At 43.4% G+C, this 26,946-nt stretch overlaps 1 protein-coding gene across 4 annotated transcripts in view; it reads left to right on the forward strand.

Moving 5' to 3' along the window:
* The window catches only part of SLC4A4 (solute carrier family 4 member 4), a 234,040-nt gene that overhangs the window by 118,506 nt on the left and 88,588 nt on the right, over positions 1-26,946 (forward strand). The window lies entirely within an intron of this gene.

Below are 26,946 nucleotides of genomic sequence, written 5' to 3' on the forward strand. Positions count from 1 at the left end.
CAGGCTGCATCCTCATTAATTGCTTACCAAGAAGCCAAGTCCTGCGGAGGACTTGAACGCTGTTAACAGCTCGCAGCTGGTACCATCCGTGGAAAGTGTTGGCTTTCAGGACATCCCATATTTCACAACACTTGGAGCTGTAGGCTCATAACTGAAACTTGGCAGTGTTTGGGAAGCTGTGGATGCATTTTCTTTCCCTTCATTTTCTGGAAGTGGATATAATATCTATTAACAAACTAAGGGGTTTTTCCTTGCCGTTCTGCAGGAGAGGATATAGATTGTTTACAGTGAAAAATAGTCTAGTGGATCCATTTGTTAGATTTTTCCAAAACTGCCATCCTGCACCAGAAGCAGACAATTCTCTCCGTGGCTAATTCTGAGTGCTTTGGGAGACCGTAAATATCCCCAGTGCAGCTGAATGTTATTTTGGGGTTTGGAGGATAATTAGTTTGACTTCTTTACATCTACAGCTAATCTAAGGTTTGTGACTTGACTCCCGTGAATACTGTCCTGTGACTAATCTCATAGTTTTGTCATTTGTTAACGTAATTGTGTACTTCTTTAAAAATGGAAAAATACTAGGGTATTTGCTTCATCATTCCACAGTGGTTATTGCGTACTTTTAAATGGCTGAAAACCTATTGATCAAAGTTCCTATGTTTATAGCCATTTTTGCCAAGGAATTTGGCACGGAAGCAAGCAGGGCAGAGAAATGGAAGGTGTAGTGCTTTGGGGAAGAACCTGTTCATTCCTGTTGTCAAAAGGGAATGCGGCTGCTTTTAATCAAATTGAAGGGCTTTGAAGATAGAAAGAACTATCAAAAGTTGAAGCAATGTTAATATGCACATGTAATGAGTTACGGACAAGATTGCTTTCTGGGAGAGAAGAGGAACTGTGTGTTTATAGATGGCAGGAATGCTCTGTCCTATTCCATTTAACCAATGTGTAAACACTCCATTGATACATGCTTATATTGGCTTTTTTGTTTTTGAACCCTTGGTAATGATTATTTTACTTTTGGATTGTGAGGCTGAGACTCACCAGAAAAGGCGTTTGTATTTCTTTTCACCTGCTTGCTTTAAGTGGAGAACTCGATGGAGAGTATTTACTCTCAGATTACTTTGAAATTTGGAGACTTGGGAAGCTGATTGCCATTTTGGCTGAAGCCTGCTGGTTTTCAGCACGTGTTGGAAATGAGTATTTTGATGTGCTCTGAGGTTTCAGCTGGAAACGAGGTCTCAAGGGGAGAGCTTTGGAAGCCCCGAGGGCTGGGGTTACTTCTGTTCTCCATGAAGTCAGTGGTGACAGTTCGAGTGACTGGAGAAACCAAGTCACCTGCTCAATGACTTGACTCAAGACTTACGCTTATTGTCATCACTTTCTCTTTTGGGTGAACCACCAGTACAAAAATCAATACGTTTCACTAGCGTTAACAGATGTTGCATTTTAATGACCTCAGTTTTCCTGCTTGTGAAGTACTTATTAGCAAATGCAGCCTTTGAGAAGTGTTTAAAGCTCCTTCTGTTTTTCACGGCAAGTGATTTTCTTAAGTCCATTTTGGTGTGAATAACATAAACTGTTTTGCGCATTTAAAAATGGTGACCATTTAAGTCTGAGATCACAGCGTGAGTAGCCACGGGCCTCGCCTTTGATTACCTTCTGTAATTTTACATCTTTTTTGACTGTGGGTCTGTGTGGGTCAGGCTTATGGTATTTATTGCAAGCGGTTTCACTTGCTGCCTGTACTTGTCCGAAATGTTTGGAAGTGGTGGTGATGCTGTGCTTTTCTGCAAGCGTTTTAACATGGTGCTTGTGAGAAATGGAAAGACAGAAGGTTTTTGCCTGGTCAGCTTTCATTTGGACATGGCACATGTAGGAGCTGCAGCTGTCAGTAGCTCTTTTCTGGCAGGGGTTGATCATTTGGACACTGATACCACCATAGCTTCAGGTTGTAAGAGGAGAGGCCCTAGGCACAAGTTTTAAGACAGCTTGGGACCTTTGTATGGGTGTAGGACAGTGTTAGGTGGTATTTGGTGCACTTTTGAATGCCCTTGATGTCGAAGTGGTGGCATCTGTGAAAGAACATCCTTCCGGGAGATTTGTGCAAGAAGGGGTGCCACTAGCTCCTGCCTGCCTTTCTGTCGTAAACGTGGATTCTGCAGGCGATCTGTCTGCTGTGGATGTCAGTGTGTGCCTTTGGGGAAAAAAGTGGAGAAGTAGTGCACCTACTGGGGGTCTCGAGGGACTGCTGGTCTCTCTTGGGTTAGTCTGTGGGAGGAACAAAGAGGAGGCAGCAATTCCGTGGGGGTATCCAAAGCCCTGCCTGTTGGCAAGGGAGGATAATACGATGTTGTAGCAGAGAGTGGGCAACACTTTGACAAATGGTATCTTGGAGACAAAATCCTAACAGTAGTATTTCTGAACTTGGGAAATATCCCAGAAGTAAGCCAGCATGCATACTTCTGTGTGTGCTTATCTAAGAGGGTTATCTGCCTGCTTCAGGTTCTGCACTGAGAAGTGTGTTATTTCTTAGGAAAACCATTTAAACCCAGGATGTATCTGTGGCATGAAAAGCAATTGGGATGGCGACTCCTCTTTTGTAACTTCTCTGAAGACCAGAGTGCATTTATGATGACTTGGGTGCTCTGATTCACCTGGCGCACAGAGTCACAGTGGTCCCAGGTTTTCCAAGACCTGCAAGTAGATTTAGCTGTAGGCACACAGAAATCAATCAGCTTTACATATACACTTTCCAGGCAGTATACTTGCAATTCATTTTCATGCTGTCCTGATGTATGTATGCATTTTTTGATTAATCTGCCTTCTGCTGTTAGGCAGTCATTTGCAGAGTGCAATTCTGAGCTTTATTTTTTTTCTTCCTTTTTTCCTTTGCTGTGTTGGTGGTGTTTTTTTAATATCTCTGCAATCCCTTCTCATGGGGAAAGGTGCAAGAAAAAAAAGGAAAGATGTTTCCTAGAGTGTACCAACTGTGTTCTTAGGCATGGGCTGGAGGTGAGATCAGTTTTCCGGCTCATACCAGAGCAGCTTCACGTGGGTCTCCTGTGTTGGGCTGTTGGAGCCTTTAGTTCTAAGTTCATTTTGAGCTGAACTTAGTGTTGCTATAGGTATGTTGCTCTTGCAGTCAATGACAGCTTCATTCTTAAGCTGGCTGGGATGAGCCAGGATGGTACTGGAGTACCTGGTGGCCTCCCCTAGGGCCTTGGCTGACACAGTGAGCCAGAGGGTCCCTTGCACATCTGGCTGGTGGTTCTGAACTGTCCTCTTCCAACACGTGGAGAGCTCGGTGGACTCAGGTTGAACTGCAGTGGTGCCTTTCTCAGTCCTGACACTGGAAGGGGAGCGCCTGTTAAACGCCCCCAGAGACAAGGCAGCAACTTGGTGCAGAAGAGAAGATGCTCTGTTCTTGGAAGCCTAAGGCTTCAGAAACATAAGGTCAGTGCTTAACTTGTAAAAACATCCTCCTCCGATTAAATCTGTGTGACATTTTTTCGAGTAATGTGGGTTTGGTGTCCTTCATTTAGGAAGAACAGACGGATTTTGCATAGCAAGAGGAAGAGTAAATGTTTTGCAAGAAATATTTTGCTTCCTATCAAGGTCATGTATTTTCTTTCAGTTATGCAAAGCATCTGCTTAAAATGGGAATCTCTAGTTGAGGACAGCTTTCAAATGCAGTAATCTTAGAAAAATCCTTGAGGTTTACTGCTCACAATTTCCTGTCTCTTTGGGGGATAAAAACCAAACGTGTTTGAAGAAAAGCTTTCTTGATCTAGACCAGGTCCTGCTTTGTCTATGAACCTGCAGTGAATTGAACTGTTCCCGTCTTTGACGTGCTGTTGTCAGCAGGCATTTGACTTCATCTCAAAATGAAGCAGAAGAATCTGGGTTGTGGTTGAGGGAACAGGTATCTGAAAGAGCTGTCTGCTGCTTTGTGACTTCTCAGCTGCTACGGAGTTGAGAAACACCTGGAAAACAGCTTCTGACTTTTATTTCTACATCGTCTTTAATGCATTTGATGGAAACGTGTAGCAAATAGGCCCTGCCTGTTTCTTCTGAAGGTACTTTTCCATGGGATGGAGTTGTCCTTAGGATATTCGATAAGGTTGGGATATTGAGCAGTGCACAGTGTTCGTATTGCAGCCCATGGGCGGGAGAAGTGCTGGTGTAGTCCAAGTACAGCAGTTCATGCACAGCAGATTGCTGGCAGGTTTATTTTATTATTTATTTTATTTTTCTGAATTTGCTGCTGCATGAAATCCATTTACTGAAAACTGAAGGGAGGAAAACGGGTTGATGTTGATATATGAGCACATGTGCTGTCCTCAGTTTGACTTCACATATGCTACTGGATCAGTCAAGGTTTCAAAATTCTTCAAACTTTTCTCTTAAAGCAGACAACGACGACTTCATAACATTTCGTCTGCACAGAGGAGTGCAGCCCTTCGCAGGAGATGCTTTTCAAGTTAACAGCCTAGGCTTCTTTTTCAGTAGCTGCTGAGGCAAGGGTCTATCCATTTGTGGGACCAAACTGCTGTTTGTTGCTCACTCTGAAATAAATGAAGCCCCCAAACAAGTTCATTTTCCTTCTTGAAAACTTCTTCAGTGTAAGTGGCATAGCAAGGTGTGATGACTCTGGGAAAGGGGGTTTCAGTAACACATATTCCTGTGGCTCTTAGATGTGTCCCTGGCAAGGTTTGCCTAGCGCTTTGTTGTAGAGGATTGGGAAATGAGGAGATTCCTCTCTCTGCGCCGTGACTTGGCTTTACATATAGCTTTAAGCAAATACTTTGAACTGGAGAGCAGGGCGAGCTGGGGAATTTCCTTTCCCTGAAAACTAACTGCGTATTTCTTAATATAATTTTCCTGTCTCTCTTTAAAAGTGCAATAGGCTTTAAGCCAATTTTTTAAAAGAAAAAAATCCCTTTTCTGTGTGTGTTTTTGCATACACAAATAAAACTGTTAAAATTCTGCAATCTGAAGTGGCTGAGATGGATCCATGTGTGTCTTGGCATTCAATGAATTCCTTTCCATTCTGCAGCTTCACTGCTGCCTCTTGCTTGCAGAGGGCTCCATCCCTTGTTGGTTGGGGTAGTGTTTCTTTTTTTCTGGGACCGTGACAATGTGCATCACGCTCTGGAGAATTTAAGTCAGTAGTCGAAGTAATGTAATGTTCATCAGGGAGCCTGGTTTGCCTTAAAAAATAAAAATAAAAATCTTGGTGTCATTAGTGGTTGGAATCAGCGGGTAGGAAACTTTAATTTAAATAATGGATTTTAATCTGGCTGTATTATTTTAATCATTTCCTAAAGGGAAGCTGATTCTCAATGATTGATTTGCTGTTAATACTTCTTTCACACTGAATCTATAATTCCATTTTGGTAGCCAAGTCACACTTATAAATACTTCTTTTAATTCGATAATGTTATCTACGGGTATTCAGCATCTGAATTTTTGTGCATTAGAAAATAGCAACCAATGCATTTTTTATTTACTAGGGACGGAACACAAACACCTGAATATAGACAGCTCTGTGTGGGTGTCAGCATACACCATAGGCATTTATAAATTGCCATTATGGTCACTGGAGGTGTAGTTAACTTGCACAGTCAAGTCTGGGGAGTGATTCAGCAGCCCCTGAAGCAGATACCTTCTGGCTGCTCAAATGAATTGCTCCCTCAACTTTCTTGCTCAGCCTGGCTTTGACTCTCCCGGGAGCTTGCCCACTCCCCTTCTGTGGCAGTGCTACCTGTAGATGTCCAAGTTCAGGAGCACATGCTGGTATCTGGCTGGAGGTTAAGAGGACTACCTTTTTGTATAATCTTTGTCAAGTTCTGTGTGGATGGAAATTGAAATTTGGTTAAAAATGTATAAGGGGAAGGCCGCCTTTATTTGTATTGGTGCAACTACTTGAGGGTTTTGGTGTTTGGTGGGTTTTGGGTTGGTTTTTTTCACTAGTTGAAATCACTTTAGGAATCAAGGGAAGTGTTATCTGAGCTAATGAGCTAGTGGAGTTCCCCGTTCTCCTTAGATCTCATCTTCCTGCCCCTTCTTTTTAGTTCAGAATTCAGAAGAAATAAACAACCTCTCCTGTTTTGTCACCTCCCATTTAATTTCTTTAATGAGTTGAATAATTTAGTAAAGTGAACTGACAGTTCAAGTATTCTTTCTGCACTGTAGAAGATACCGCTTTCAAAAACTAGTTTAGCACATTTGCTTAGTCTCGGCTGAGATCATTAGTTAGTCATTCTCACTCAGATTAAGCAATTTGGCTTGCCCTCATCTTTGGAATCAGACATGTACTTTCTGCTTTTTGTTCAGGGCTATCTTACTAGTTTTCATGTTCTTGGTAGATTACAGTACAGTTCAGGTCTTAATTTCGTTTGTTAGTTTTTAAATCAGTTTGTTAAGAAAGTATTTGAAAGCAAATAATGGAGAAAAATATGAACAAATTTTCTATCACTGTCTTGAAGTAATGACTTGGTGCTCCAATCCTGTGGCATCCCAAGTGACTTTCCAAGGTTAACGAAAGGGTACGTAGCAGGTGGGAAGTCAGCGGAGAAACATCCAGCCTCTCTTGCAAAAGCAGGAGCGCGTTGTGGCTGCAGAGGTCCTCCCTTCCTTTGAGTTTGACAGGGGTCCCCAGAGGTGGGGTTTGGTGGTCTGATGATGCAGGCTTTGTAATGGATCTCAAAGAGAAGCTTCACTTTTTTTTGCATCCACATGAGAAGAAAATAGTTCTCCAACTTGCCAGAGTTGAATTCTTGTCGTGAGAGTCCACTGCTTTTATCACTTCTAAGGTGCGATTCTTCTGCCTACCCTCTTGCCAAATGGAGTACAAAAGGAATAACCTGCCTTGCATGTCCTTGGGAGATCCTGTATGAAGGTGGCTGTCATTCTCCAGGGGTTTCTTACAGTTCTTTGGGATGAAAGGGGAAGGTCAGAAGTCCAGCAAGCTTTTCAATTCTATGAAAACCACTTCTGTTTTTCATACCTATCCCTAAAATCGCATGCTCTGCTTAAAAAATATAATTAACTTCCGAGAAAAGGACATAAATAGATAAATAACGAGTTGTTTTCTTGTCAACAATCTCTAGGACACTGACAAACAAGCAAACCCAAGATTGTAACTTCTTCCCCCTCGCGTCCATGCATTCTCATACTTTTGCTCATCCTTGACTCCATAGGAGATGAATTAATTTAGGGCCCTGTGCTAAATGGTATTGCAGGGAAGAGAAGAAGATCAGGATACCATGGCTCTGTAATAGGCAATGTAATCTAATGGGGAGGGCACTGCAGTGGAGTCAGGCGAGCCAAGTTGCATTTTTGGCTCCCTGTCACTAACCCTCTGGGTGATCTTGGCCAGTTTACCTCTCCCGTTGTCCACTTCCTTCCAGAATTGTGTGTTAATCACAAATCTGTGAAAGAACAGGCCAGCCTTCTCCAGAGCTTCGCCAGCATCTCCCTTTTTCTTAGCACTGTGGTTGATTTTACGATATGTGTTAAGTGGCTGTGATACTTGGAAAAAGTTCTTGGGTTTTTGCATGTTTTTTTTTTTTAATGCAGGGCTTATGAGTGTATGCTGAGACTTGCACTGTAGAATTTGCACCACTGCAGTTAGCAAATGCTACGTCAGCTCCAGGGAAATGAGAAAGAAATGGTGAACGTCATGAGTAGGGGCCCGACATCATGCAGGTAGCTGATGTATTGGCAGCTACGGGCAAGAGCTAAGGGAAGGTAACTATGCTAAAGTACATGATGACTTGGTAACACAGAGATCATTTGAAGCTTCAAAATTAGCCTGTATGCAAATTCGATGTGTTTTAAAAGCAAGTTCTGTTTAGGCAAGTTAAAATGAATGTGTGGATTTGTCATGTGGACAAAACCACAGCTGTGGTGAAGGCTGTGAGTGGGGTTTGAAGGAACTGACACTGTGGTTGTGTTTTGTATGGGATGGTCACCTGCGGTTGAAAACAGGAGCTGGATTTGCTCCCTTTCATCTGCGCGTCTATGTCAGCGGTGTAATTGCTGCGGTAAAGCGTCAGGTCTCTGTACTTTCCCCACAAGAGACAGTTGATGACTTAGTTATCCTCGCTTGAAACGCGGCGCGTGCTGACATCTTGTGCAGGCTCCTGGGATGCTGCAGTTGCTGGCTTGTGCTGGCCGGGCAGCAGCAGGCGTCCGCACGTCGTGCTCCGGAGAGAGGAAACACGCACAGGGTTACGTGACCTGGGAGACTGCCCTGGCCACAGACACTGTCCACAGGCAGAGCCTCTATTAATAGAGCTGAGAACCAGATGATTCCTGGTGTTACATGAGTGCTGACTCCAGAGGTTACAGGAGGAGATGTTTTGAGATATCGGGAAATCAACTCTATGGGATGCGTGTGTTTGCGAGAGCGCTGGGATTTCAAATACTGTCGTCTTGAAACTGAAAGCTGCATTAACGTGAAAGCGTACATGAATGTGGTGGAGGAAGTCCAATGGAAAGGTTGTCAGTGGTCTGTTTTTAAGCTTTTATTTCTGACAAAGCTTTGTTGCTGCTGTAGGGTAGAAAAAGTGGATGCTGTCAGTCTCATCTATGTTGACTTTAAAAGCTGCTACTGGTGACTTTTCCAAAAATTCTGTCGTAAGTTCACAGAGTGCTTCAGTTTTCATGGTGTAAATTTCAGGGCAATATGAAAAAATTCTTTGAAGGGCATGGTTTGCTGTTTCCTTTCCCACAAGTTACATGATGTATGGTTTTAGAATTGTAAAGTGAGCTGAATGAAAGCAGCCAGCTTTAGGCTATTTGGGACTCAGGCAATTGAAGAAATTACTGCACAGAGGGCAGAAGGTAAGTGCTATATGTAATTACAAGTAGGTACATCTGTACTTGCTACTGAATTATTTTTTCTTGCCACCCAAATCGTATTCTGATACATCCAGGAAATTCTCCAAATTCATGGCATCCAACGAAGTATGAATTCCTAGGGCAATACTCTTCTGCAAACAGGGAAGCCTTGCACTCAGATACTTGTGGGGCCGTTGAAGATGAACTCAACAGGACCATAAAGTCGTAGCAAAGGCAATCTGAATATCGGAGCACTTGGATGGTGGGCTACTTGCATCTTGGCTGCTTGCACTATTAAACATAAAGCTAAAACAGTTTCTTAGCTCTTTTCTTATACCTGTGCGATAGCACATAGACAGTTAAACCAGAGAATCTAAGGTCCTTGCTTGTGTCTTCGCCAAGATGTAATCGTTGGGACTTGAATTTTCCATTTAGATGTCTGCCTTGGGCTCAGATTTCTTCTGGGGAAGAGGAGGAGGAAGGAAGGCAGGGATAAATTTCTGTTTGAAATTGTAGAAAAGGTTTCGGAGAACAAAAAAAATTAAGTGACCCTCATCTCGGGAAACTAGATCCCTCCTGTGTTTTGCACCAGACACTTGAAATGAAAACAGTTGGCTATGTCTGGCAGTCATGGCCCAGGTGAAAATTTATCCGAACCACCCAAAAGTCTAAGTTTTGTGAAAGCCTGCTTGCACACGTGCAGTAGGAAGGCCTTTGAATTTCATAGCTGAAGCCTCTAGAGTCTTTTGATCTTCCCTGGGAGCGATTCAGCCTGCATCTGAAGTCCCGATCCACATTAGGGACTCGCCTCAATGTTTCTTGCCCTCAGCATAAAGAGCAGGGATTGAATAGAATTTGCACTGGATGTGGGACAACCACCTCATTGTGATCTTCCTGCATGCCGCTGGGATATGAAGAAGAAAGTAATGAACCAAGCAATAAAGTGGAATTAGGTTTTGGCTGAACAGAAAAGGGCAGTCCTGAAACTTAGCCTGAATTGTCTGTGTCTGTGCGGTTGTAGAGCTCTTAGGAGAGCTGTAAGTGAAGCCCGTTGTCTCGCCGATATACAGAGATCTTCAGAGGGTTGCACAGCAATGGGACCGGAGGGGACGAGCGTGAGCTGCTCCAGGGCAAATTCTGTCTGGCTACGAGGAAAATATTCTTCACCATGAGAGCAAACATTGGAGCGAGAAATGATGCATTTTCCTTTGCTGGAGATGTTCAGGATTCGCCTTGATGGGGCTCTGGGTACCTAATCGAAGGCCCTGCTTTCAGCACCAGGTTGGAGCAGATGGTTTCCAGAGGTTTCTTCCAATTTAGGCTCATCTCTAATTCTGTGGTCTGCAGGTGAAAATCTGGAGGAGAAGGATTTAACTAGCGATTTATGACAGAGATGCTATTCTTGTGAGCAGAAAAGGCTGTTTCCTTGTTACAGTATCTGTGCTGCATTAAATTTTCTTATTTTTTTTTTCCCCACCAAGATCTTAGTCTCTTAATTTTGTGCTGTAGCGAGGTTTCTGTGAAATGTATATTTTCCCTTCAGTTTCACATTGTATTCCTGAAGCTGGGTTCAGAGGTGCAAATGTCTAGTTTCTGGGTGTCTGCTTTGTCACAAAGTGTATTTGCAGTTTAGAAGCTCTTTTGTTTTGTACTATCTCTGTACTTGAGTAGCAGGCCTGGGGAACTGTACTGAATGTGGTTGTATGGTGCTTTGCTAGTGTTGATGAGAATTCCTTCCAGAGCGGGCTGTGACCTGAGGGTTTTATCTGGAACTCAGCTTTCTGAGGGACGCCCCTCCCCTGCTCTTGCAGAAGTGTGCCCTTCACTTGGTGCTCTCCAGCAGTCCTTGCCAGACCAACCTTCCTGAGCTGAGACAGCTGCTTGGGAAGTGTCAGCAGCAGTGTTTGGTCCAGTGTTTTCATAAGCCGGGGTAGAAGATGGTTACCTGGGTGCTTGCATTTCTGTGCCCTCAAGAGTGTACAGGTAGCTGGAACATTGCCTTTTAACGACAGCCTATCCATTCAGATCTTTGGCAGTCGTAGGTATTACCTGTCTGAGCAACGTGCTGTTTATCGTCATTATTCCAGCACCTTCAGCTTTTCTCTCTGCCAACATCTGATCTTGAACGTGCAGCTTCTACACCTGCTATTCCTGTAGATTCCCTTTAGAAAGGCCAGTGCAGCCTATTATTGAAAATTTCGAATTCTTTTAGGGTCATATTTCACTGGGAATAACTTGGCAGGCACGACTTTGTCTCACCTTATTGCCATCTAGCTGAAAAGTTTGTCCAGCACCTCATTAGCTTCTCTTGGAGCAGTCTTGTGCTTGCTTTGACTCCTGTGGGAAGTCAGGGAGATCGTGGGTCCGGGTATAGGAAACGGCTGGTTGGATAGTTCAGCATGTCTTTGGCCATAATGCTGTTTTCTTCACTGTCGTCCCAGATATAATCTGTTGTTAATCCCCCAAGTCTAAACCTGTGACTCCCCAGAGGACCTGAAGCCTTTTGTTGATTTTGCTTTGCAGCCTTATTATAGACAAATTAATGTACATGAGTGACAGCGCGCCAACGAGAGACGAGAAGAAAATGAGTAATTAACATATATTGGGTATTACTGATCGCTTTTATGATTATCTGGATTTTAAGGTATTAGCTGGAAAAATAACTCCTAATCCCTTATTAAAGATAAAAGGCAAGTCATTAAAAGTAGAAGGTTGTTTTCAGTCCTGAGAAGCACTGGAAATATGTCTTGGCTCCAGCAGCGAACTAACCTTGAAAGCCTGTAATTCCAAGTTACTCAGCTTAGTTGTTCTCCTTGGCAAGGGAATTTCTGAAGTTTCCCATGTGCTGGGAGGTGGAGGGGGATGTGAGACAAAGCGACCCTTGTCATACGAACTGCATGCTTGGCACTGGGACACGGTCCTTTGAATATCGGTATTAACTGAGCCCTGCCCAGCTGCCGGGCTGTGAACTTTTGACAGCGCAGCCTGAGGTCGCTTAACTGCACGGCGCACTTCTCCTGGGTGGTTTGCAGCTTTAACTTCACGTCTGTGTCAGAGGCACGTCTTCTGTATGAAGCTCCCATCGCACCTCAACTCTGGAAAGAAAAACCTTCCTGACAGCGGCGCGTACCCTCGCCGTTGCAGCCATGTAACTGGTTCTGCAGCCATTTAACTGTTTTCGTGGCCGCGTACTAGGCTGAATCTGCAAAATGGACTGGTCCAGTCACAGACCACTGATCCCAGCGGGGAAGGGGGAATGAGGGGCTGAAGCACTGGGAGTAAAAAAGCGTTAAATCTCAGGAAGGGTGACATTTCTGTGTTGCTATTCTTAAACCTACCCGGAGTGTGTGCGTGTTCCTGGGGTCAGAAGGAAAGGAGCAGCACCCCTTGCGGAGTTATAATAATTAATCATTTGCAGAAACTTGCCACACACTAAGACTTTCTTAATAATCAAGTGTTGTTTTTTTGAAAAACAAGTACATTCCTTATTTCTGGGTAATGACATTTGAGCAACAGTAAAACCACAGAGTTTTTAAGTTTAATTCACATATTTTAACAGTTCAGCGTTTCAACACACCATGTTTATGTACTTCTACTATACTTTCAAAAAGCAATTTAAAATGCAATGGGACCAATTAAAAAGAAATAAAGATAGCATTTAACGACTCTAAGGAGATCAGTACTTGTAAAGCAATTTACATTTGAGGAAATGCTGGTTTGATGGAATATGTTTAGGAGAACACTGTTCATTTCCGCTTTGCCCTTTCCATCCCAAGTTGTTTAAAAGATTGTTACTAGTACCTGGCTGATTTGTTCTCTTCCCACACACACGCCCGCCTTGTTATTTTTTAAGTCCTGAACGCTGCTTAAGGCCAACTATGCTGTTGGGTGCTTAGTACTTTTTGCAGATGAGGACACTTCTGTGCTTGAGGAGGGATTTAAAAAGTACAGGTAGAGTTTGACTCCATGTTGAGTTGGTCAAGGTTGATTCCCTGAAGACAGAGGAAGCAGAGTTGGTTTGGACTTGTTTTGCTGTTTTCCTCTGGCTGGTCTTGAGGGACAGCACATGGAGTTGGACCGGATGTGCTGGGGCAGCCCTTGGTGTTTCCAAACAGTTAGTTAGCGTAGAAGGTCTTGAAAAAAACCCACAGATTTTGTGGGATTAGGTGTGTGATAGCTCCAGTCAAGATGTGTCTGATAAAGGACGCTTCAATTCTGAATGAGAATGTCTGTGCAAGAAACTTGCGTGATTTCTCTAATGCATTTTAAATCCAATCCTCCAGTCGGTTCGGTTTAATTGTGGCTGATGTCTCCATTTAGCCTACATCAGTATGTCTGCAGCATCCAGAGTAATGGGGGTCTGGACTCCTGAATGTCATGTTTTGGGCTGCCACAGGACATGTGGTTAGTAATAGTTCCATCTTACTAAAAGCCAAAGAAGTTGGAGCTGGGGCATTTGGTGAGAAGAAGCCACGGGAACGCTCTGCACGGAAGGGACAGCACATAAATTTTTCAAGTTGGATGTGTTTTTTTGCAAATGCTTCTTATATACAGAGTTGGCTTTTTGTTACTTTTAGTTTCTGATCTCAACTTCCAGACCATGGTGCCAAGCAGATCATTAAAACCAGCATGGGGTTTCCAGTCTCTCTTCATTACTAAAAGTTGTTCTGAAAACCTGGCAAAGCGCTCACATTTGGGCAGCAGATGTGATAAGTGCGAGTGGAGATTAGCTGTATGTGGAGTTCACTAATGGAGTAGAATAAATTAGGTTGGAAGGCACCTATGGAGGTCATCTGGTCCAAACCTCTGCTCAAAGCTGGGCCAACTTGGTAATTAAGTTATTAATGTTGGTTTCTAAGTTATCTGATATGATGCCTACAACACTCTGTTGTTAGATAGAAGTGCAGGTGGAATAGAGCCCCAAGGAGGCACACTGATTTTTTTTTAATTTTTTTTTTCCTCTTGAATCGTTCTGATCTCTTTGGATGTATCTGAGCTCCGAGCAGAGAACACTTAGATGTCCTGGGGCTCCATTTTAGCACAGGTAGTACAAAATTATTCTTGCCAAAATATGCTATTGAGATGTGGCCTGGGTGTGCTCTAATCAAGAAGCTGCTTGATTTTGGTCATCTAGGGATGGCCCAGGGAAACATCCTTCTGGATCCTCCTTCCATTCCTTGTTCCACCCATTTTGTCTGGTGTGTTTAAAAATGTCCGTCTTCCCTGCTATGTTCTTTGTGTCAAGCACAAGGAATTGCAACTTCTCTCTCTCTTCTCCTGTGGTTTCATCTTTGTTTCACATGCATGTGCTGTAAGCAGTGAAGTCAGCAGATGAGTCCTGTTGTATCCTCCTTCTCATAGGTAGAACCAAGGAGATAATATGATCCTGTAAAATACACCCATGATTGCCTGCTTTGGGGCTATACAGGGGGTTGACCATTAGGAAGGTCAATGTCTGTGCAAAAATCACCCCCGTGCATTTTGCTAATTACAAGCAGCCATTCCGCACAGTCCAAGCCATCCTCAAACTGACCTCCTACTTGTTTTTTCCTCCCAGCTGTCTAATAATTAACAAGGTACTTAATGCACTACAAAAGACCAATTAACCCTAAAGCATTTAGTGAACTACATGTAAATTAGTTGTAAAATGTTGCTGTAAACATTAAATGTTAGGCAATTACATAAACCAATAATTGCTAAAGTTGCATTTAAGAGCTTGAAAGAAAGAAAAAAAAAAATCTGCTTAAGTAGCACTTTGGTTCCGAGAACTCTGCTAATGGGTTTGTTTTTAACTACAGCAGCCCCGGTCTGTGTAAGTCCCAACAGGCTGTGGCAGCTCAGATTCGCTGTGGTTTTAGTAGTGGAAGAAAAATAAAGGCATGCTAACCTTGTGCACTTTTTTTAAACTGCAGTGTGGCTGAACAATGATAGAAAACATCCAAAAGGTAGTACCTGGAGCCTAGAAAGAAATGGCAATCAGATAAAATAATTCGTTTGTTTCTGCTGTGGTAGGTGGTATCCCGTCGTAAAGTGTGTGAAATTAGTTGGGTGCCAGTTTGTGGTGATTTTTTTGGATTGATTATTGTTTTCTTCTGTTTCAGGCTGTACAAAATGTTCCAGACCTCGCTAAAACCTCAGGGCTCAACAGGGTCCTGTGAGGTGTGAGGACAAGAGGTCTTGGCCACTTACTGCTGTTGAGTTCGGCTCTATCTTTTTGTCCTCTTTCTGCAGACACCTTCATGTTTGAGCTGCTTCACGTGTTAGCCCTTGAAAAAGGTTAAGTGTCTTTCCACCCACCTATGTGGTGCAGTTTCACACGAAGCAGCTGGTTTGCTTTTCTGCAAAATCTTTAATCCTCTTAATTGGCTGTCTCACGCCGAGGTGGTCCAGTTCACCCACTGGTTCTCAAGCTCCTGCTGCTAATGTTCTTAATTCATTTTCCTTGTATGCCTTGTGTACTTGCTCTCCAGTTTTTGGTTGCATCTTCCTTATGTGTTGTGTTTGCTAGTTTTGCGTTGACCTAGGCTTCTTTTGGACTAAGATGTTCCTAAATGGTACAGTGAAGTGGGGCTTTGCCTCCTTATTCTGTGCATTTGTGCTTCCCTACTGGTCTTGAGCCTCTCTGTTTTTGCAGTAAAAGTATATCTCTGTGTTGGCTCCCTTTGCATTCCGTAAGTAGTCTCCAAATGCGTCTTTAGATACCAAATTTCTCATTTCTCAGTGGAAAAAAAAGTTAGGTTTGTTGCAACTAGCATTCTTCCTTCCTCAGTTTTGGCAGTATCCTTTTCCCGACTATGTTGATGTTAATTACAGTACAGTCACTTACTGAAAGCTGGCCTATGCTTAGGTTTACTGTATAAATACATTGGATAACAGTCTATTATTTTTCTTGCACACAATTTTACTAGTATAGATCCTGGTTGTATTCCTTTCCTAAAAGTGGAAATATTTTAAATGTGTATTTGGTCGATTGAATTACAGAAATTTGCTTAAAGCAGTAAAACGGTCTTTGAGTATCGGTGAGTCCTTCGCAAATCCACTGAAGCTCTTGCCTTGCCTGAGTCAGTTTTCCTTCTTGTATTTTGGTGAGAACAGCTCTTTCCTCTTCTGCACAGTAGGCACCAAGGTCAACCATGGGATCTGGCCAGTTGACTTGCAGTCAAGGAAGAGTATAGATTGCTAGCTTGATAGTGCTTTTCATGAACGTTTCGTTTGCCTTCTCTTGATTTCTTTGGGTTTATTTTTTTTTTTTTTACAAGCTTCTTTTATCTCAACTTGTTTCCCTTCCTCCAACATTTGTTGTTGCTGTTGACATTTGCTAAAATACCCTGACAGTTCACCTCCCTTCCTCTCGCTAGCAAGAGATCATCTGCCATTTGGGAGCTTATATAAAAATGGCTCAAAATAGGGACCTATGTGCACCTCTCTCTTGTCAGCAGTTGATCTAAATAGGCAACCTCCCAAGTTCACTGGGTGAGGGATACCGACCAACTGAGTTTTTCTTATGTGGAGGGATGGGTTTGCAGGTCTTGGTCTGTCTGTGTTCTGCTTCAGAGTCGTGGGGCACATTTGAAGGTGCAGACCTTGTCTGTGAAATGACGAGCCAGTTTTTTCCAGCATATTCGTGTTCTGTGGAGATTTAGTGCTCGTGTAGGAGGTGAAGGGTGAGTCTGTGAAGCTAAGAGTAAAAAGGAGGCAGAAGCTTGAACTCTACTTGCTGTTGCAAGGGGAAACCGGTGAAGAGCAAGAGCTGCAGAAATGTCACCAGGCTTTTGAGAACAAGTTGAATCAGGAGTTTCTTTCTGGGAAGCCAGTTGGAAGGAGTGAGCTGCTGGCAGCCTGGAGCCACTCAGAGCCTGAGGTTAATGGTGGTTAATTTTTAAAGGCAGGAACCAAACTGGTTATTGTGTCTGTATCTCAATAGGGTTTTTCTGCTACTGAAATACCATTGCAAGCACCCTTTTCTGAATTGTTTTGACTCTGAGAGAAAAAGAAAATGCCCTCAGAGAAGTGATTTGTCCACCAAAAGCTTTGCTTTGGCGCACTACTAACAGATGGTGATAATTTCACCAGGATGTTCATAGCATGTCCAGGGATGCCAAGTGAGGGAAGTGCTGAGGACGGGCTTTTATCAGGACTTAAAATATGGAATAAATGCAGCCACCCGAAGTTCAGGTCTGAAGAGATGGATCCGCTTAATCAAACTTGTTTTGGTGCAGCAGGGAGGTACGAGGAAAACCAACAACCAAACATTGAAACTAACTGGTTTTGTAGCCTCTCTGTCAGGCCAAATCCTGCTGCTCTCCAAGTTAATGAAAGCATTGTCTGAATTCTCTCGCTGGCTTTGCAGCTTTTTAGATAAGTGGCTGTTAACCTTTAAGAGCCAAAAGGGTGGTTTGTCACTGAATGAAGCTTTTCAGAAGGTGATGAAAAAAACCAAACCACTGAGCTTTTTCAGAGCACCTCAAAGAAGGTTGGCGCCTTACTCCTGCTGATATTCAAGATGAGGTGACCTCCTAAGCTCCGAATGGATTTAGGTTACTGAATTCACACAGTAGTGCTTATAGCGTGGAGATGTGCATTTGTCGGAACAGCCAACACGTATCCCTCATCTCCGTCACCTGGAGGAAGGGAGTTCCTTCCATATCCACCACCAGCTCTGGTGAAGACTGTTTCTAGTTATGTCAATAACAGACATCTTCCTCTTCGTTTGTATCTTCATTTTCCCTCTGTTGACTGCAGTGCCCCTCTGCTGTGTTTTATTCAACCCAAGCAGTTATTGCTGTTCCAAACAACGCCCAGTAATGAATACTGCCTTTGTTAATTTTACACTGGGCAGTGAAAAGAAGGTCACGTTATGGATGCTGCACGAGTATTTGTCACCCTTGAGAATGAGATTCACCTTGATAGGGACTTCTCTTGTACACTGTTCTGCCAGATTTGCAGGACCCAGCTTCGGTCTCGGACTCCTGGCACTGCATCCTGCCACTTACACCTCTGCCAAACGAAGCTATTCGGATGGGACGCAGCCACTGACACCTATTTCGTAAATAAGGGTCCTGTGTGCAAGGCGATGGAAAAATTAGACGTAACTTATTTAGCTCTCCCTCCTTCCTCTCCTCCAGCGGTTATTTGTGCTTTTGAGCCTCGTGATGATGGGAGCCTGTGGCACCGCTGTCTTACATGATGTTGAAAGCGGGGCAGGTGATCATGAAGAAATAACAACCTCCAGAATCTTTTCGGTGCGTTATTTTGCTCTCATACCCCAGCTGGTCTCCTGCAACGATTGTAAGGAATAATAATGGGCTTTTCTCTGCATGCCTGAAGTGGACAAGGTATTTGGCAACTTTTAAAACAGAGGGGGCAGAATGAAAAGAGTTGAAAGCAAAACGTGTTGGGATGCCAGAGACATTCAGTACTCCTTGAAACACTGCCTGGCAACAGAGATGGGCTCCATTTCAGCCGGAGACACTGGCTGAAAGGCACGTGGGACAAAGGGCTCGGCATGCACTGAAGCTGCAGGAATAAAAAAATGAAAATCCTTGCAGACTTGTGCTTGGCTTGCTTCCTCTGCGGGTTGGTTCTTTTCTGTCGAGCCCTCGCTGAAGAAGACTTCTAGAAGTGCTGAAGCGGTTGGAGCTGATGTGAAGATTGATTGAATGGGACAAATAGACAATGATGAAACCCTGCTTGTGAGAAGAGCTTAATAAGCATAAAATTGTCTATTGCAGCCGGAGGGCTGGTTTTAAAGCGAAGAGAGGGAAGGGAAGTTTCTTCTTGTCACTGCATGGAAGCTTAAATTCAGAAAAAGAGCCCAGAGTTGTTAGAGCTGTGTCCTTAAGAATGTTGCTATACACCATTACCTAAAAAATGGGGCACAGGTAAATGATCAGTGGTACACGGAATTAATAGTTTGACAGCGGGGCTTGTAGCTGATGCAAGGAAATGACAATACTTATTCAGGGACTGCATCGCATCAAAACAAGCTTTTAAACTGTCTTGGAGGGAGCCACGTTACAGTGTTGGAGAAGAAAATGGTGTCTTTTTTTGCTCACCGGAGGAACAGGAACTTTCTTTTGTGGTAGCTTTTGTTGAGCAGTTGCTTTGTGCCCACATTGTGCTGTTGATGCTGGTGGAAATACGGGGGTAGTTGTGTGTGATCACTAATGTGATTAAGATGTTAAGATACTAGAATAGGACCCGAGCAGGATTCCAGAGAGGTAAACGGCACACGTCTTTGCAGAAGACTGTGAAAGCCATACTGCTTTAAGAAGGAAAAAGATGAAGAAAAAGAAAACCGCTGAGAATTAGGAGCAATTTATCAACTTTGTTATATGTGGCAGCCACTGTGCTGCTAAATGGTTTAACTGGAGACTTGACTGTTACTCAGGGCCGAGGGAGGTGATGATGCCAGACAGCATCCCATATCTGAGTGACAGTGGGAAATGTTACAAAGCTCAGAGGAAAGCCAGGCTTCCTCTAGATGCTGCTTTTTCTTTATAAAAGTCTTTTTGGCAACTGCTCAGTAATAGCTCCTTAAAAATATGCTGCTGTAGCAGTTTCACACAACTTGAAGTAAGATGGCTGACCTCCAGGATTAATCAAAAAATACCGTTGTTATCCATATTTTGTAATGAATTGCTTGTTACGTAGTTTATCTTGTGCTGGGGCTTACAGACAGTGTGGTTTGTTGCAGAGTACAGGCCACGGTACAGAAGCATGGGCTAGTTGTTTCGTAAAAATAGGTGTCAGAGGCATCGCTGCCTTTGATGTAATTAAAAATGACACTTGGTGGATCTAGGAAATTTTTTAAAAGTGATAGAGAAAGAGACATTTCATGCTTTTCTAGCAGTTTGGAAGGTAGTCACTGCTGCTTAACACCTAGCTACAGCATACCCACGGAGAATACCATGGTCCATGTACACCCGATTCCGCACCCCTGAAGTCAGTGGAACTTTGCATTGATTTGAGCAGGCAGAGACATGCGTTGTTAAAATATATTAAATATTCAGTCTGGCTCAGCTTGCTAATCGTGTATCTGTGGGAGGCTATCAATAATGCATTTCATTTGGAATGTGCAGCTGCCTCCGTTTCTATGTGTTACATAGATATTATTGTTATAGTCTGCAGCTGAAAGAAACAAACAATTTTTGAAGACAGATATTGACAGTCTCTCTCTGAAGTGGAACAATGTGGGGAAGAGTTCATAATTAGACTTGAGGTATAGCATGCAATGGTCTTTCTGTCATGACTGTGTGGATGGAATTAGCAGTCTGTCTTCTTTTATAGGCAGTGCCTTTCATGTTAAGGCTTGGCCGTCTTTGGCATTAGATGATGCTGGTTTTGTTTAAAAGGTTGCCAGACCGATTGTCCCTAGTGCACACCTTGTCCACAGGAGCTGTCTGCTATAGATGAGTTTGAGGTAATTTTGGAAGAAGAGTCTTTTTTCTGTCCCTGTATCTCCAAGGAATGTTTCAATGAAATGTCTATAGGCAAAAATTTTGTACATGATCTCAACAACACTAAAGACAAAGGGAGCTGAGAATGCTCAGCGAATGGTTACGTAAAAGCTGCCATTCTTCTGGCACTTGAGAGAATATATTATTAGTAAGCATTTGTCTAATACTGAAGATTTTTTGCAGATCAAAGACTTAATATATGCCACATGCTGCAGAAGAGCTTACAGTAAAACGTGTACAATCATGCAGTACAATAGTCCACCAAAAATGGATTATTCAAGAGGCAGTCAGTGCTATTCATTATGTGCTGGAAAGGGTCACAATCAAGGGATGGGGGATATTTGCTTCAAGATGGATCAAGCAGCTTGAATAGCATTCTCTGCTTTCACAGCCCATAGTCGTGAAAGAAATGACCCAGGCTGGGATCTGGGTAGCGTGGTGAGTGTTCCCTGCAGGCTGCCAAGTTGTGCCTTTGGACAAGTCTAATCTGACTTAGAACCAGCCGGCACTGAGTGCAGGGTCAAAAAGTAATTGTTTTTCTCTATAAGAAAAGAAACAAAATAAGAAAAAAATAAATTCTCACGCTGGCTTAGAGTGATTAGCTGGAGAGTTGGTTGTCCAGAGGTGGGTTCTGCAAGTCCCTGGGAAAGGCCCGATGTGCGGTCGCCGAGCCATGTTTTCAGGTGCAAGCATTTCTGTGAAGCAGATGTCCCATGTAAATCTTTGTGCAGTTGACTCCTTCAGTGGCGCTCCAGGATGCGTTCACTTGATAGAGCACTTGGGGAATCAGGGAATCCGTTCTCACCTGGTTTGTTCTGCAGAAATTTGTATTACTTCATTTGACTGTTATCTCTTCCCTAATGGGAGTAGCAGTTCTTACCTGCAAAGGTGCAAGACTAGCACAGAGAGTCTATGTGCCATGCTCTAATGGGAGCACTGCTCCAGAAATGCCAAAGAGTACTGCTAGTGAACTGAGGGAGCGTCCTTTGCCTCACGCTGTGGCCTTGTCTCTATGTGTCAGGTGCTGTACCTGAACCCGTGAAGATGTCCAAGACGGTGATTTTTAGTGACTCCTGGTTTTAGGTGTGCCTCTCTTTGGGTTAGTCTTTCAAGGAAGCTGATAAAACAGTGAGCCATAAAAGCCTTCCCTACTTGCTTTTAGATGGTGCTCTTGAGTCTCATCTCACGTTCTCACTGTCAAATCTTACCCCGATCTTGATTCAGCAACTTTCCTCCGCAGGTTTTGCCGAACTGAGTAACTGAACTGACTCTTGCCTATATTAGTCAAGCTAGGTACATGCAAAGCAAGAATCTCACTGTGAAATCAAGATAGCATGGATTCTGTTCTTATCAGCCGTGTGTAATCCGCGCTGGTCCAGGTTACTGCTGCTTCTGATGACGTCCCTGTTGTGAAAGGGGATCAAGGAGAGATAGTAAATGTCCACAGTCTGTCCTGCAGCTGGAAGTTATACAAAGGGAGAATCAAAATTCAAGTGGGTTGCAGTATTTATTTTTTTCCTAGTCTCCTGTCCTTAGGAGCAGTTTTGCACTGCCTATAGTCTGCAGAGCTCTGTTCTTGTATTTCACTGTGTGTGCTCTGCAGGGCCTGAAGCCTAGGTAGAGAAGGGGTTGTTGCTGTCAGGGGGATTACAATAGTAAAACTGCCTGCTTTGCTGCTCTCGTAGTTAATGCTGGCTGGAGCATGGCGTTTTGTCACCAGCTATCCTTAGTAGAAACTTACCCCCAGATAGTGCCTTGAATTGCATCTAAAAATGCTCAGACTCTGGGGCTTGTCCATGCAAGAGCGGTCAGAAAACTGAACGGCAATTCATCGAAGGTATAAATCATGCGGGAGATGATTCAACTGCATAAGGTCTTGTATCGACATTAACACACACTTAAAATTGGTTTTGGTAATGAATTAATTTTGGAAGTGAAGTCAGCTAAACTAGAAAGAAAATTAAATCTGATAAAAGTGTCTGCACAGGTGTTTTGCTGAACTAGCTCACTCTGACTTCAGATGGATTTGAACCAAGTTTTGGCTGAGTGAGGGCAACCCCAGAAATTACTGGGAGTATAATCATGTCCTATTTTAGTAAGTGTTTTTGTAAAACACATTTGATGAATAGCCTTCCTTGATAATGTTACCACAGGCTTTGAGGAAGGATTTACACTAGGTCTCTTGGGGATTTTTGTAGCTGCCAACGTACTTCGAAGTAACGGAGAACTTCATGTTAGATGGTCTCTTTGGCCTTGAATGGAGGAAGCAGTTGACTGAGGTGGAGGTTCCAAGGATATTAAAAGTGTCACTGGTAACAACAAGATGAAAAAGCAGGAGGAACACCACGTCGGTTGATTGGAGAAGAGGCTGTTTTACTTATACATCAACACAAACGAGTCCACCCTGTCCCAAGGCAGCATTGTACACCTGGAGAGCCAGGCTATAACCAGCTTCCGCCCACGACAAGCGAGGCACTTGTAAGTTGGCACCGAGGCAGGAGGTGACTTTAGGATACTGGCCGATACCACGAAGCCCCCAGGCATTTCCCTGCGCAGCAGTGAGGGAGGGCTCCCCACCAGAGCCAGCAAGTGCAGGAGCAGGACTGACATGGGGCTGGGAAGTTCAGCTGTGGCTGATGTGAGGTTGTCGTGCTAGAATGTGTCTCTCTCTATTTCTGAGCTCTCTGAGATTGCTCTCTGTTGATGGAGATTGAGTTTGCCTTTGGGAACCCGAGGGTATAAATTGTATTTGTAATTGGCCTGAACTGAACTAGGAGAAACTGCTGATGTGTTCATTCCCTCCTGCAAGTGATGTCTTTTATAAGCTGCCTCATGGACTGCCTGCTCAAAGGAGAAGGGAGAGGTAAGAGGTGTCACTTATGGATGGCAGTATCTCTGTTCACATGTTGCATTGGAGCGTTTTACCATCTGCAATTAATACCTTAATTCCTCTCTCATTCAGGAGAAAAAAAATGTAGTCCTAGCCATCTAACTCTGTGGATTAGCATTTTCTCTGCTTTAGATGGCTGTTGATCATCAGGTTGTTCTTGAGTGAGACAGCAAGGAAAATAATATTAAAAAGACCTAGCAGTGGCGGCAGCCAATCCTGTCATTAATGGTGCTGGTCCCAACTGCTCCTAAACTGGACGGATTAGGTGGAAGCGAAGGTGATGGTCAAGGCTGGGGCAGGCTGGCGGGGCTGGTGCTCAAAGGTCGGGCAGGGGGAGGTCTGCAAAGTTCACCCCTCGGGTTAATTTCTCTCCAGTTCTTAAGCCTGATACTTAGCTGTCCACTCTGCACTGAGCACACAGTGTTCGCTCTGGAGATTAAGATGAAAATATGTTCTCCTTGCTAAAGAGCGCACATAAACAACCCATAAATGGCCCATTAACTTGCAGAATCGCAATAAAGAACATGTGGTAAAGCAAGCCATAGGAGACCTGTGACCCAGCAAATGCTTTAATTGGGTTTTGAACCTTATCATCAGGGCTAAACACAGCTAATAGGAAATTAGCAAAAGCAAAAGAAAGGAGAAAAGAAGGAAGGGGTGACATACAATGCATGTCCAGGTTTGGTGGGAGCATTTCTGTAATTCCTCTCACGATGCAAAATCTTGTGGGTGGTTGCAGAATTATCATGTTATAGGATTGAGTATTAGGGTAGTACTTCCATCCGATAAAACCACTTTGAAATAACTGAAAAGAGATAATTTCCCCATTGGCTGGAGCCGACAGCTTCAGCAGCTCTAGAAGCTCTCCAGTCACTTCTCTTACAGGCTGTTCCATGCGCCAACTGCTGCTGTGCTCCAGGTTGCCTTTTGAAGCAATAGGATGTAAATTTATTTTGCTACTCTTCTAGCTGTGATATTTAAATTCTATTCAGGATATAAAAGTATATTGAGAGTCATTAGTGCAGATGGAGGGGGAAGATGACGAAACATGCATGTTAGGGGTACTCGGCCAGCAGGTCTTGCTTTTCATCTGGAGGATGACAGCAGAGTTCAGACACGAGCTGTAGTCATCCATCTTAAATTCCCCAGGCCCTTTCCACCGCTGTGAAGCCACCGAACAGCTGGAGAGTGGCAACAGCTTGATGATGGTTGTCTTCAGCTAAATTCAAACTGGTTAAGGGAAGATGAGAAAGTAGATCATGGAAGTCTGTGGGCTCATGCAGTCAGCTGTTTTGTGTTCTTTCGGCCAGGCATAATCTTTTAACTCTTTGTGTTTAAAGGCCTTAGCTGAATCCTTGGCCTCTATTTGACTAGATTCTGCCCTTGAGCATGTGCAAGAAATTGAACCCTGCCTCCTGATGCTCGGGTGCTTTGGTTTTGGCACAAGCTTCTGGCACCAGTGGTTGATTGAGGCTGACTATATAAAGATGAGCTCAAGTGTTATGCCTAATTGTGTTTTTAGAATAGGATCATCTTAATTATTTATACTAATGTTCGTTTTAAATGTGTTTTAGATGCAGATTTTTAGTCCAAATTGTTTTTATAATTGCAAGGACAATTTTCATGCATAAGATTAGGTGTTTGCAGATATATTTTGGAACTGTTTTGCAAAGGGCATGTTATATCCAAGTCAAATAATCCAATACTAATTATGCAGTAATCTCACAGATTCTGAGAAAAATATCTGAGAAAAAAAGGTAAATTCTGTAGGAACTAGTGGTTAGATAACAGAGCTAATTACCAAGAGGGTTAATGCATATTTTTCCAGAACTAAAAGTTTGTAAATCCAGCTTAGCAATATTTTTCTGTCCTACGTTAGGAGCATATCAAAGGAAAGCTTTGTGGTTTTGTGGGAAGTGATGGGTTTTGTCAAAGGAGGGACCGATGGGAAATGCAAAAGTCTTTGTGTAGCCAGTCTGGGAATTTTACTGAATGATGGGCAATGTGTGGCTTACGTGATGGCAGAGGCAGAGCACAGTCAGTCTGTGTTGGAAGGCTGCTGTAGCACGTGTTCTGAGACAGTCGTGGTTAAGGTAACTCTGATGATGAAACGGTACCCTTGAAATGATGAGCTTGGGAAAGGAGCGGCGATACGCAGTTAGTTCTTTGTGTCGGGGATTGGCAAGGGTGGTGCAGTAAGGGCTACACAGCAGGGAGGTGAAAATGGTGGAATTTCTGGAAATGGGTATAGACCAGCACCGGTGTGTGGTGCCTTGGTGGGTTGCAACTGTGCAGACACAATGGTAGAGGTGGGAAACACAGGCTGATAGACCTAGTTGGCGGGTACAGAGGCTGGGCTGTTAGGCTCTGTACTAAGGGATGGACTTTTATAGCTTTTCTTAGTGGGATTTCTGTGATGAAAGGCAGTGCTGCTGAGGACTTTGTGACAGGAGAAAGGAGGAGTGTGTACATGTCCCTGCTGCCATTTAAGTGAGAGAAGGAAATCACTTTACAGCCCATTTAGCAGGACGTGCAGTATTCTGAAGACCTCTTCAGAGGTTGCCTGCTCTGTTGCTGGTTTGGGATATTAAAGAAGTGACACGTGGCTCCTCTATAAACACTTAAAGCCAAGAGGCTGGTACGTGCTGGGGTGGCCAGCGACCTATACTCTCGATACCATCCTGGCCTGGGTGCTGCAGGGGTTTCCGGATGTGTGGCTGTGTGTGTTGTCATCCCTCCTACCAAGTGTTTATGGCTGTAAATATACTTTCAATGGAAAAGAAACCTGGTTTATATTATGGAAGCATTTGTCACCCTAACCAATGAAGAAATGGATTTATATCAACCTTTGCCGAGTAATTTAAGAAGAAAGCTGTGAACATTTATTTAAAATAAAATTTAAAAAAAAAAAAAAAGAAAAGAAAAGGGAGGAAAGGACGTGTTTCTTACTGGTTCCTTTTTTCACATTACAAATTGAGATTTTGTTTGCCCTGGAAAAAATCAATGGTGATTGGACACCTGGTGTAATTAATTATTTTGCAACAGACAGACAGCTGATCTTTTGGAAAGAAAGGAGTTTTTAGCAGAACTGTTCAAAGTTCATAGTCTGCTGTTTAACTCTAATGCTAATAAACATTCAGCAGAAAGGATGTCTGTCTTAAAATTTCACATGATCACACCTTCGTTTTAAGGTGATAGGGTCAGAAAAAAGACTGTAAACCCCAAGAATTCCTCCAGCAAGGTGACTCTTGTGGCATGAGCTCCATTTGCCTTGGGGAGGTGCCCTTAGGTCTTGGGATGTGGACAGTGATGTTCTCGGGTTTTAATTTTGAACGGCATGTGTTTCTTAACCAGAAAGGGGTTTCTGCTAATTTTTCTTGAGCTAATAAGGCAAGTGAACTTTACTTGTGCTATCAAAGGAGCGTGTGTTGAACATAGTTTCTTTTACCTAAACGGGCAGTCTTTTCCCAATAGGAATGGTTGTTTTTTTTCAGTGCATTGGTGCCTGACTAAATGCGTTGGGTCGCATTCTTCATGTATAGATGAGACAGCCTTTCTGTTAAATATTCCTGCGTTTGCCAGGAGTAGGTTTGGGGAGGTTACAGCTGCCTTGCAGGCCAATGGGAGCCCGAGCCTTGTTGGCAGGGAGGGGAAAGCCAGCTATGGGATGCTGTCACAGCAAGCCCCAAAATAGTTTGGCTGAAACTGGTTTTACGTCATATAAAAAAGGGGGCGAAGGATCTCAGCTGA

The sequence above is a fragment of the Leptosomus discolor genome, chromosome 4 (genome assembly GCF_034619465.1).
Source record: "Leptosomus discolor isolate bLepDis1 chromosome 4, bLepDis1.hap2, whole genome shotgun sequence".
NCBI lineage: Eukaryota > Metazoa > Chordata > Aves > Leptosomiformes > Leptosomidae > Leptosomus > Leptosomus discolor.